General features: G+C 37.8%; 1 protein-coding gene across 1 annotated transcript in view; it reads left to right on the top strand.

The window, feature by feature from the left end:
• Positions 1-1,829: 1,829 nt before the first annotated feature.
• LOC139108591 (cell adhesion molecule Dscam2) overlaps positions 1,830-13,890 on the top strand; it is a 126,267-nt gene continuing 114,206 nt past the window's right edge. Inside the window, exon 1 of the mRNA XM_070667015.1 lies at positions 1,830-2,133. The gene's annotated coding sequence lies outside the window, so the exon portion shown is untranslated. The remainder of the gene's footprint in view (positions 2,134-13,890) is intronic.

Raw genomic sequence — 13,890 nt, forward strand, 5'->3', positions numbered from 1 at the left:
CCTATGCCGGCGCGCATGCGAGCGAGCCATCTGATACGTATGACGAGAACGAATTCATCCGGCTGAATTTCGCAGCCTTTAATTCCATCGATCTTCAATTCGTAGAGAACTAGAGAAAGTCGTAGCGCTAGGAAAGGTTCTTTCTACTTTCTGCTCATCGGAAACTAAAAGTAAAAGGAAATTATTTTATTAAAAAGTAAAACGACAGCTTAAAAAAAAAAACTTGGTTTCTTTGTGTTTAATTCGACAAGCGTTGTAGGTAAAGAGAAAATAACGCATGAGGTCGCAATGTTATTGCATATGTAGATTTAAACGTTAATGTCGTTTTTCTTCATGTCAGTCTAAAATTAAAAATTTTACATTTTGTTGCTTCGTTTTACGGCGACGCGCCAGCGTTACGTCTTTCCCGCTGCATATTTTAATTAGATTCTGAGGTGGTCTGGTTTACGCGCGCCGGTGTCGCTTGAATATTCCATACAGCTGGGTCATCGGCTCGCGCAATATGGCCTCCATTGCCTGATAATTATTAGGGAGGGTTTCAGCCCTCGACGCCCCTTTGTAGGTGCGAGGCGCTCGCTCGGACGAAATAGGGCCGTAAAGGGGCTGTTCCCGTTGAAAAGGGGGTGAGTAGGAGTGAAATTTCGCGCGTGTTCGAGCCCATACAGTCGCCTTAGCACGACGGCCAGATGTTTAAGGTCACTCGGGATCAACTAAGTTTAACGGGGAGAGTTATTGGGGGATTACATTTTTGCAACTGCATTGCATATTTTATTTGAATCGATATTAAATACAATGCATTAATATTGCAGGGAAAAGCTAAAACTATAATACGCATCCAACGTTTTGAGTAACAAAATTATGAAAGTTATTTTACGAATATGACGGTAATTGCGTAAAAAATTAACGCTTTTTAATTCACGGGATTAGAAACTTATAAGATACAAGTTGTTAAATAGGTCGGAGTGGAAATTAAATTTTTGTACCGCAAAAAAAAAAAAAAAAAAAACTCAAAGCAATTACTTTTTCTCCCGAAGTGCAATATTCATGCAATTGTGCGATATAATTACTTGGCGCAGAATTTGCTCGCTTGGGCAGTTTGCGTGTTCGCTCTGGACAATAGCAAAGAGGTCGTAATAAATGTCGAGCACTCCAGCAGATAATAGCTTACGTAGTAGCGCAAAAAATTAATTTAAATAACTTTGCTTTATCTCGTTATATATAACGTTTAAAAAATTAGAAATTAGGAAAGTACATAAAAGATGAAAAATATATTTCGGTAAAACATTTGCTCGAATTGAAAATAGTTTTTCTATACTGTTCATACAATTTTTTATTAAAAAAAAAAAGATATTTATTGCAACGAGGGTTTACTTATAATAAGTCTTTCCAAAATAGTTGTCTCTCATTCTTGAAACATATTAAAATACGTATTAAAAACTACTGTGTTCTACGAGAACAAAAGGCAATATTCTCGTCGATAGTTTTCTACTTTTGGCGAAGAGAGATTTGTATAGACACTAGCAGGCAATAAAGGGTAAAGTCAGATTCTATGGACGGTGGCGCGAATTCGACACGAAACGAAGAACATAGAGTGCTAGCGGCAGAGGTTGACCGAGGAGAGGAGAGTCACGGTAGATGAAAGCGACGAGGAGAGGAGGCGGATGGCCGGGTGGGTAGCTGCCGTCGGCGGAAGAGAAAAGGGGGATGAAGGGAGCGGAATTTCGCGCGTGCTCGGCTTCATCCCTCTCGACTGCCTCCGCCGCCGCCGCTGCCACCGCCATCGCTGGATGCTGAGGGTAGCTGGACCGCGCGCGTCAAGTGTCAGTTCTGCGCGCGATCTCCTCCCTGAAGGTGTCAACCTGCTCGCGATCTAGTCCAACGTGTTCGTCAGTGGTCACGCACGATCGGAAGCGCGCACATTCTTCCCTTATTCGGTTGTTTCGTTCGCTCTTTCTTCTCGTTTTTTTTTTTCCTCCCCCGCGTGATCGCGAACGTCGAACTGTTGTGAAACGGAGCTTTCAGTGAAAAACCTCGGGGGTCTCTTGCTTCTGGACGCGGGCAGGGAAACGTTCGGGCCTGACACGTTAGCTGGCGACGATTATCATGCTGGCCGGGATTTTCAAAGGCAACAATGTACGTGAAAAATTCGTCCGTAGAAAATTCGGTCGCATGCGTTACTGTATTTTTCTTCTCGCCAATGTGCACGCGGTCGCGGAAATTAAACGGAAGAGGGGCAACTGTTTTTTTTTAGATATTCTGATGTTAATTTAGAGATTAACAATTTACATTGTTTCATAAAATGAGATTACATACACGTTGATATTTTTTATTGAACTGCTAAAATAACTAGTCAATTATCGTAGTTCGACACGTTATTGATAAGCGCGAATTATAGTATCTGGCATATCACAGTTTAAGTATTATTTAGTTTTTATTCCTTTGATCTTTTACAAAGTACAATGCTGAGAGAACTGTGCTCGCGATGTCGATAATTGTACATTGCGGTAGCAGGTGTTATGACATATCGATATGTCTATACGCTCTATTTCGCAGTTCGGATTTTGTACCGTGATATTATTACAGGCGCTATCTACATTCTATCTTTCTCTTGTTATACTTAATAACGCAAATGGAGGCGAAAGATTTTTTTACGCGTTTGTTATTTTCTAGAAACACTTTTTAGATTAATTTTTTCACACGTATTTCTCGTCACGTATCTGTGCAGCTATCTATACATTTATTACTTTTGACCGGAAGTCTTGTCCTTTCAACCACGTTATTTTTAAGAAACTAAATGCAATATTGACATTTTTTAAATTTAAATATTGGAAATCTTGTATTTTATTTCAATTATGTTTCTTAGCTTAATTATATATAAAAATTAAAAATAAATCTTTAGTATTGATCACGGTTACAGCATCGAAGTTGAAACATATTATTCATAGATTCTAAATCAAGTCTTATCGGAGTACAATATATAATTTAAAAAAAAGTACAAATACGGTTCTTATAATTAAAAGCACAGGTTTCATAATAATATTCGTATCGTGCGCCGGCTCGTTCGACGAGCGATTTTTTTATGCTTATAACAGCGATTTCTTATTAATTGGCTGTATTTTGCTGATTAAAAAAATGCAAAGTTTACGCTATCCAAAAGTCGGTCAAAAATTTTCATCGCGTTGAAACGCGGATTAAACATTTCGCGCGTCACGATATGCCATGTTAAAACGCCACGTGAACGAACATCGTTAGCGAATTTATTCTGCAACGCGCTTGAATAAAGAGAATTATTATAGGCAGATACGACGGGTCGTATATCGTCGAAGCAAGTTCCTCAGGTGGCGATAATTCATCAGACTCGAGTAACTCGACCACTCTCCGCGAATGATTAATTAATGTCAGAGGCAGCGCTCGCACTCCCGGTCCCAATTTTCATTCCTCTCTATCAACCATCGTGATGGCTGTTCGATAATTTTTATTATTCCGACCGACGCTATTTCGCGATTTACGCCATGTCGACCTCACGGTCTAGAACTTACGAAAGTGTGGAGAAACGGTAATAAATCGCTCTTAAAACCTTCACCATCCTGTGGCAGATCGACAAACGCTTTTCGAAGAATCGTATATAAAGTCATAAAAGTTTAATCAGATCCGTCTATTAACTTTGAGACATGACGTTTATATCGAATTATAGAATATGATATAACGTGATATAAATATGTAATATACCGTAAACCTAATATTTTAAGAATTTGTCTTTTGACTTTAAATTTAAATATTTTTACTTGAGAACATTTAATCATTTTTTTTTTTTAACTTTTATGGGAGTAAAACGGTGGTTTTAATGGTTGACCGTACATTAAAATTTACGTTTCTAATAAACTGGTGCAATTTATTGCGCGACATTACGTTGTGGTAGCTATGTAATTGCAGCTTGGCTATTTTGTTAATTAATCCGATTTTAATTGTATTATTTATTGAGTCGGCAACTTAGCGATTTCGACTTTTTATTCTCTTTTTCAATAACACATCTCTCGCGTGTAAGATTAACAGTATTGGAGAATTGATAGCTCAAAGTTGTCTGTTAACTTAACAGTTAATTCGAAAAGTTGCGTTATCTATCAATAATTCCTAACATCTATCTTCGACTTCGACTTTGCGCGATTTATTTAAAGGTATCGCGCGCCTCGCTCGTGTGTTCTCACGCTTTTCCGATCAACGTCGATATCTACGATAATTATTTACCTTCGAAAGGAACGTAGTCCGAGAAATCGCCCTCTGGTTTTTCGCTCCCAACGGGATCTTTATTTTAACCTTTTGTTTCTTACTTCGTGTCTCTGTAAATAAAACACGCACGCGTGTGCGGTGAAAATGAGTTCGCCCAGGTCCATGGTCCGTTTGGTGCGTTAAAAACTGGAACGAACTCAATAACCCGGTTTGAATATCTCGCCGCCTGCGTGTAACTGCTCGAGTAACGTATTAGCGGGACGGAGAAACCTTTTAGCGTGCATTTAATGCTAGTGCGCCAAGAGAGAGGAGAATTATTAATTATAAACAATTTAGAGAGAAATTTGTGCCGTTGACTCTGCAGGATCACATTGTTCGCAGAAACTAATGTGTCTCATCTTATAATTCTTGTTTTCCTCTGCATTATCTTTGCCAAGAATAAATTTATCTTTTAATGTAGTAAATGCAGTTACATGAGAAATTTCATTATTGAATGAATTTGCAAGAAAATTTGCCATATTACAGTAACAAAGATTTTATTAGGTTACATTATTAGAAATTTTAATTACCTCGATAATCACGTTGTTAAAATGACATTGTTACAAATTATTAAAAATTGGACTATCAATTTATGACAATTTGAAATAATATCAAAGATCGTATTGTTATTGAACGCTACGGAAAAATCATAAATCAGACATACGAACATGCGCATGCACTATCGTTATATTCGTTTTAGTTTATGTCACGATAAACTGGAATTATTAAAAATCAAAATGAAACGGCTCTGCATTTTTCCCCTTTTTTTTCATTTAGCAGAAGTGCACAAAACCTAATGGCAATATCACTAATTACAATGATAAAGTGGCGTGTTAATTGATACGTACAATTATAATTAGTGATCACAATTTTTTTAATATTTCATATATTTGACAGAATTAATTTTTAACTGAATCCTCGGAAAAATCTCATATGTCGACAAATCGATGAAAATACTACGTGTTAACTAAAATTTCATGTAATGTAACCATTCACCAAACTTTTCGTGGGACAGTTTTTTTTTTCCTCTGTAACGTTTCATTGTAACGTTCCAGCGTGTATGCACGTACATGCATATACCGTCGTTCTCGTTCGCAAAGCGCGTAAAGTATTTTTTGTTTATCGCCGCTATACTGCGATACATAGCTGCACGCAGGCGCTCGAAGTATTTTTTCATTAAACACGGTTTTGGCTCAAATACGAGACGTATAGATGGTCCGCGCGAACACGAAAATAACATTTCGCGGCTTGTACAGTGCGGCTTCGCGCAAGGAAATCGAATTACGAGAGCTCGGAAAAGATTCTGTTAGCTGTTTTTAGCGGTACAAAAAAATAAAAAAAATTAGAGGCCACGGTGACGGTTCTGGCCACGTTAATTGCTTCAACCGGTCCACGTTTGCCGCAATTGACAGTCTCGCAGCCCGCGCTTATTATACTCTCCAACTCATCTGCCTTCTGACGCAAAATACGCGCCGGCGTTTATATACATATATGTCTTTTGATTATCTTCTTCATTGTTTTTTACAAAATTGATCGAGTTAAATAGCCGAACAAAGTGTCGTTTGCGTGCGCACAAGAATATCAAATATGAGAGAATTTAATTTAGGTAAATGAGAGTGAAATATCACTCGTGCGAATAAATTCAATCAAAAGTAGTGCGACGCTTTGTATAGCTCTTATACGAATAAATCCTTTTGAGATCGATCGTACAAAGCCACGTTGCATGCAGCAAAACTTTGCGATCTCGCCTTTATTCTCGGTGTGGAAATCAGTTTCATTTAACGTCAGCGAACGTCAGAGAATCTCGTGGCGCATTTTATTTGAGAACTTTATCGACGGATTGACCGGATTTTCCGGTTAGCATGGAGAGAAGAAATTTCTTATGCGGCTTTTTTCGTAGAAATAAGAATCCGAAACGATACCAGCGCGATTGATGTTATTTTCAAACACGTTAACTTGTGCTTTTCTCGCCGACGACTCACCGGTGAAAAACTTCTTTTTTTTTATTTAAAAAAGCAATATTTTTTGTAAAATTTTAATTAAAAATACATGAACACATTGAACGCGTTATCTTTTTTTTTCTTTTTTTTTTACGTTATTCTAATCGAATCTATAATTGCAAAAAGAGCGGAAAACGTGAGAAAATGGAAGATCGCGCAAAATTGATTGACCTTTCAACATTCCGCGGATGCTGGCAACTTATAAAACTTCTTAACCAGCCATTCGAAGAAAGAATTTTCTCGTCGCTCTTTTTTACTGTCCATCTCGTATAAGAAACGAAGAAAGCGAGCAAAATTTCTTTTCCTCCTTTTCTCCTTCTCTTCGTGTCTCTCTCTTTCTCTCTCTTGCCGCACGTTTCCGTTTCCTCTTGTTTTACTAGACCCAACCGTCGCCCCGTATCCGTTTCCGCTGAATTTTACTACGGAAAGTTTGTACGGATTTCACGGTATGATCACAGAGTATGAATAATCCAAAAAATACCATTAAATCTAACGTGAGATCCATCGAATAATTTACTACCGTAAGGCTATTTCAACTTCGACGATTACGTGCGCAAACTATCATTGACAAATAAAAATTAATAGAATCCTAAGTATAATTATATTTACATAGCTTGGCTATATTTTCAAATCAAATATCGGCATTTATCAATTGACAAGATTTCCTTTCATTAACTTCTTTCCTTTCACGTTTGAACTTTGGTTCGGAAAGCTTCGGTCCAGGTAAATACTATTTATCACAATGCGTTACGCACAAAGCTTCAGCGTTGTAGGGAGCTCAAGCAGCTCTTCCTGCGGATGACACCCTAAAATTTAAGCCACGTCGTAGAATCCTAAAGCGTTAGCGTCCCTTTGACAGCGAACATTGGAACAAGAGTATGTAACTATGTCGCTAAATTCTATCAGGAGAGCGCGTTAATAGCGTAATGGAACATTCTAGTAGTGCGCGTTTCGCACATCCGAATAATTTCTCTGTGAACATCTAACCGCATGTCGACCCCGCAGGTGAACATCTTCCTCGTCGCGGTCTTGAAAAATTCCGCGATTATTTCTGGGCTTGTTAACGCGCGAATCAAGATATTTCTCGGAAAAAAAAGTGTTTGCAATAGAGAATATCCATTAATACTCGGCGAGAGATTTGTCGCGCGGCTTAAAAGCGAGCCGCGTGCGCAGATGGACGGGAGATTTGCGATGGACGAGAACGTGTTGGACAGATCGATGTTACATTCTCGGCGCGAGACAGAAGTGGAGGGAGCGTGAGTGGCGGAGAGAAAGGGAGGGAGAGTCTTTTTAAAAAAGGGGATGGATACGTCAAACGAATAGTTTATTAGAATATAGGTCGCGCGAAATTACGCGACGCGCGTTTTGTTGCTCGCGCTTGGTTCCGTTGAAGCCCAGGGAAAATTCCTCGCCTCTACGCGCGCGCATAACTAACGCGTTTCAATTCGGATCGTGTAAAAAGAGACCGTCACGTGTGCGCGTTTTTTACATGCCACGTGTAACGTCGTCACAGGTACCGCGAACCGATTTCGCAAAAGCGTACACACCACCCCGCGACTTAGTTTGATAAAATATACAGACACTTTCGATAAATAAAATACTTTTGTTAAGCAATGGTTACCTGAATAATTCCCCGATTCTCGCTCGTACGAGATCGGTACGGCATTGATTTTTAAAATTATACGGAATCGATAACAAGGAAACTTTGATAGAAAAAGCTTTAGTGTTCGACGACACACAAAGACTGTCTCGATCTCGATTTTAATTTCAAAGATAAATTCTTGAAATTTAAAAGTGACTTTCTTTCAAAAGAAATTTATGAAGGAAACTTCTTTTTGTTGCATATTGTTTAACGCTTGGAATTAAATGTATTTACAATTTTAATGTACATTGTTTTCAAAATAGCATAAAATTAAATTTAAAAAATCCTTTATTTTAAATTGTATTAAATTTTAAATTATAAAATCATCCGCATTTAAAATAGTGTAAAAGTGATCGGTTTCAAAATTTCGTTAAAAAAATATTTATACTAAATTTCTAGACAAAACAAGTGACGACGTGATTGAAACCTATGCATATAAAAGGGCGTTTAATTAATTAATCAATTATTATTGAGCGTAAGAAATCTCTAAAAATTAAGAGAAACGTAATTTTGCTACGTTTTTGCGAAAATTGTCGTCGTCATTGCTAGTGACGGCCGGATCTGCGGGATTTTATGTGTATTCAACTACAGGATTACGCATCCGCTTTACATTAATTACGCAGACGTAACTCAATCTCGGGGATTTAATTTGTTTTCAATTTATGTTCGTTCTTCTCTCTTTTGAAAACATAATTAGAAAAGCGTGAAATTCTCTCGATAGATAAGGCTCATCTCATTTCGTAACTCTCTTTCTCTTCAAGACCATCGGACATTTTATTCGTTTGTATGTTATTTTACACATTTAATTTAGAATTTTAATTACGCCGAAGTGGATCAAGCAGACTTACGTATTATACTTGGAACTTTTTTTTCTTAATGTACAAGTTTTAACGTGGAGAGAAACAGGATTAATTCCGTTCGGGCACAGAACAATTGCGTAAGATAAGATCACGCGGTCGGAGATATTCAACGTATTTCATAATCGGTCGTTCTCTCGCGGCGACAGCGGCGGGGGCTCGGATCGATACGTCGAAGCGGTCATATCCGAGTCCATAATTCAGCACGTTTATTGCGTAATCCTTTAATTCACGCCGATATAAATTAGAATAAGCACGACAAGGAGGATAGGGTGAAGGGGAAAAGGCCGTCCGAATGGATCTCGTGTCCCGGGAATACCTATCTCGTGCGTAACTGATGCGAGCTTGAGATAGCAAGCTCTCGAAACGTGATTTATCGCTCGACGAAGGAGGCTGCAATAATTCTTTAGCGGTATGACGCACGCGATCCATACATACGAATTCGACGTGCGCTTGTCACGTTTGATAAGCTTCCGGAGATACAATTTATTCGCTTGTCGCGTGAACGTGCGTTCTCATCTGAAATCTATTACGGCTACACTTTTCTCTTGCATTCGTTCCGCTCATTACGCAACTGTCGAGGCTTAAAACTGAATTGCATCAGCCTAAACGATTTAAATCCAGATGAATAAATTAACCGCGAGATTATTTTTCAGGCGACAATTGCATTTGCAAGCAGAAAAAAGATTTAATTCCAAGTAAAGTTAATTAACGCCGGTGTAGTTTTCTAGGGACAAAACTCTGTATATTACGATTCAAATTGTGATACGTGACATATCGTAAATTATTGAAGAAAGTCATTTTTATCTGAAAGTTGAAATATGACAAAGTTTACTCAATGCATATCTACAGAAAGATATTAATAATAGATTGGAAGACAAATGATAAATAGATTAAAAAAAAATTACTTGCATTCTTAAACTTCTCGTCTAAGAATTACATGCACAGTTTCTTTATCTTTGGAAAACTTCGATCTAATTACTGCTTAAATATTTTTTTATTGAGACAGTCTCATCATTTTCATATGTATTTACATATTTCTTAAAATTATAATTATAAATAGTTCTAAATAATTTTTGTGAATATTAAAAAAAAATTAATACATTTAACACTTTTAATAACGCATTTGAAGAGTGGCTTGCGAAAGTATATGCCTCTTTCGTTTCGCGTGCATAAGCCACCTTAATGCACCTGCCGTGAGAGTGTATCATCGCTCTCTGCAAATGACATCTCCGCCATTCATCGTCTCTTATCCGTGTTTTGTCCATTGTGCCGTCGTGCGCAACAAAAGCGCTTTAACGATTTAATAGAGAGACTTCTTTCCTTCTGCTCGCGATTTTCCCTCGAGTATCCGTAGCCCTAGGATCTCTGTGATTTTTTTTTCGCGAAGATTCTTTCTCGTGCTCTTTTCAACGCAGGCGAATCGCACGATAAAAGTATAAAATTATGACACACCAATTACAATTTTTATATATTAATTATAATTTTAATGGTGACGCAAATTTTGTTTTACCTCTCTTACTCGGTTATTTCTTTACCTCGAAAGGCATCCGTGTTGCATTAATTAACGCGCTACCATTTATTGTAATATCTGTATGTGCGGCATAAAGCAGCGACGCCACTATGAAACACGATACCTACCTTTGAAACCGTATATTGTGCTCGCTCGTAATTGTACCGACAATGAGCGCGCGTTCTGAAACCCGGTAATCGATTGGCGCGAATGCATTTCCGTGTATGCGTGCATATTCGCCGCTCGTGCGGGTTTGTATGTCAGAATGAAAATACAGATGAATTAATCGCGAGTAGTAATGGATTTTCATGGCGAACGGTTGGATTTTTCTCGCGCTGATTCCGCACGTTAATTTCGCGCGTCGCAGAGAAAATTGCAAAACGTGACCATCATTTGGAGATGTCGGGATATTACTCGATTTTTTCTCATTAGAGATGCCTTTCATCGTCGCCGAGAACGTCATTATTACCGTCCGGCGCAAACCCTCGCGTGCTTTTCTTCGTCGCTTTTATGTATTTTCAACGTCGGAACTTCTTAATTCCATAATTAATCTTCCATTAACTCGCACGAATCCTTCGGCGCTTTCAGCGTTGCGTCGGTTATCGAACGCTACCGTAGCCTCTGCTGGGACATTTCGCCGCGCATTCAATGAGAGCGGCATTCGAGATGGGTTAAAAGTAACCCCGCATTCACCTCGCGCGCATAAACCGCCTTAATGCACCCTCGGTAGCGGGCCATTACACCACGCATCCTCGCGCCCTCCCTTCGCCCTTCTCTTTGGGCTGCATACACCCGGTGCGCGCAATCATCTCGACATACACGCCAGCCTCCATGCACGTATAACCACCTCCTCTGTGCTCTTGACGCATATTTACACTCTCTCGACCAAGTAGTGGTGGTCGTAGATGAAATTTACACTACCGTGGTCGATACATTATTTCCACGAGCATTAACGCGCCGACATTATTGCACTCTCTCCCTACACTCTACCTCAAACCATCGTGGTCCTACCCTCCCTCCCCTTTCCCTCTTCGAACCGACGGGAATTGCACGACTTCCCTCGACAATGGATCATCACGTCTTCGTACGTGTCGGTGAAAAGAAAAAAAATTTGCCCGCCAGCAAGGCTGCGAAAGCCTGAATATCGCTTCGAGGATGTATGGTGCTGCTTGTCCTTTGTCGTCGGGGATCGCGCTTTAGAATAGCTCGTTTTCATCGCACAATCGTCGCTCGTGACGAGCAGCTAGCGATATTGCTCGCGGCTGATGTATTCGTACGAAATGGGAAGAAAATGATTTTTTTTTTTTTTTTTTTAAATAACCAGCTGCGAGCACCACGGCAATTTTCATTTAAATTTAATAGCGAGAAAGCGAATTTATGTCGTCGCGATAAATATAAAAGAAAACTCACAGACTGAAAAAACTGTAAAATTTTCGTTTTTTTTTATTGAAAGCGAAGTATATCTTTTAATTACGTTAATTTTTATAAAAACATTTTTATATGTATTCTTTATGCATATGATTGTATTATATTTTTTGTTACTTACGTGATGCAGAAATTAGTTATTAAAAAGTATGGAAATTTTTAATTCATTAATATGCAGTAAGTGGAAACTAACGAGTCACAGCCTCGAGATCACGTGCATTCCCGTTTTTTTTATTTAATTATTTAGCTGTTTCTTTTTCTTTCATTCGGTGATATTTTTTCGACAGGCAAATATCGATACCGAAATCCCTCCTTTTCGATGCGAAAGACAATAGAATGAATTTTCACTCTGCAATGTTGATGGTCGTGGAACATACGTCGATACCTTTTATTGGCGCCTGCTTCTCGTGCCGTCACCCACTCATATTTTTGCCGAGCGATGTATGTTCTCTTCTGCTCTCGTTTTGCCTTTTTTTTTTCTGAAAATTTAACACCAAGTTTCTGACGTAACTAAGACCGTTTTAACTGCTGATAACGTCTACGAAGACATTGATAGCTTAGACAATATTTACCGGTTTAATAAAAGACACACGCGAGATAAATTTTAAATTAAATTAGGAAAATTTAATCAAGTACAATACAATACTATGAGAAGTAAAAAAAAAATTATTAGAGTTAGCTACACTGCTACACACGTTAAAGTCTAATTTTTTTTAAATAAAATAAGTATTAATATTGTAAGAACACTGTTTCTTTTTAATTAAGTGGGATTTTTTTTATAATCTTTAATCTTGGAAAACATTTTATTTTGTTGGAAAATAGAAATTATTTTTGAAATTTATTGTTTTAATATTTTTGACGCGACGTAACATAAAAACTCCAAGAATACTTCAGAGGTTCTCCGTGAGTTCTGAAACGGTTTTGGACATGACCGGCATTCTCGAATAAAGCGATCTATTTTCATGTCTATATTCAGCAGCACACATACATGCTCTGAACTGCGACCACTTACAGACGTTCAACAGCTGTTTCGAAACTTGGCGCGTCTCAGCAAATGCTATCTTAAAATTTATAAATAATTCTAAAAGTTGCCGCGACTATATCTTTTTTATTTGGCAAGAAACACGAGGGAAGCGGTATCTTAACAGTGTATCTCGTTTACGTAATTCGAATTTAGTGAGGTTGTTACTATTGTCGGTGTAAAAAAGCATTAGTCTGGCGATTTCTTATCAAGAAAACGCTTTCGTTTCTTAGACAAACAGTGTTATAACTAACAGAGAAAGAAAAAATAATTATACCTCTCCTGTTGCTTGTAATACTTGTTACGAAATTTAAACTTTCTCATAAAAAAATAAATTATTATTTTACTAAAAATTATTTTTTGAGAAGAAACAAAAAACGTGAAAATGCTTTCTTAAGATCCTATTAAATCAAATTTCGCGTGCTTCCAAAAATTATTTACATCTGCAACTTTCCGATTTCGTATTCTCCTGTGGAAACATTATCATTTGTTGCAAACTGCATGAAAACTCTTGGAAACTTGTTAGCTTACCTCGGTGAAATAAAGGGGGGAAAAAAATCTAAAAAAGAATATTGTTGTTTAAAGTAGGTTCGTAAGATGCGGATACTTCGATATTGCGTATGTAACTCGAAACGGCTACACAGCTCGCCTAACTGGTGCAGTTAACTGCGGCGCGTTAACTTCATTACTGTTACTTCTAAAATTTCATTCCGAAGTTTCACGGCTCAACACGGCGAAGCTTACGATAATCGTAACAATTGCGTAACATTGTACGTGAGGATACGAATTCAAAGCACCCTCAGAATAATTAGTATTACTTTCGTTAGTCGTTAAGAATTTCAAGTTTAGTAGTAGTACAATGCCAAAAACAGACGTTCTTCCAAAGTAAATACTTTATCACGTAGAAACATTTTGAAATTCATTATCACTAAAGTTATGTAAGAATCGAAAACATTATTAGGTAATTTACGTAATGAAGGTAGGCTTGCGGTTACCTGTCATAATTTTTTAAGCAATGTTTTCTTACGAAATAATAATCGCACGATTTTTAAGATAATTTTCATTTTCTTCGTCAGGGTGTTAAAAATTTTTTTTTTAATACAATTTAATTGACCGATAAGAAACTTTTGCAATGCATTACGTAAACCAATACTTAATCACGTTGT

This window comes from Cardiocondyla obscurior, linkage group LG15, assembly GCF_019399895.1.
Source record: "Cardiocondyla obscurior isolate alpha-2009 linkage group LG15, Cobs3.1, whole genome shotgun sequence".
Lineage (NCBI taxonomy): Eukaryota > Metazoa > Arthropoda > Insecta > Hymenoptera > Formicidae > Cardiocondyla > Cardiocondyla obscurior.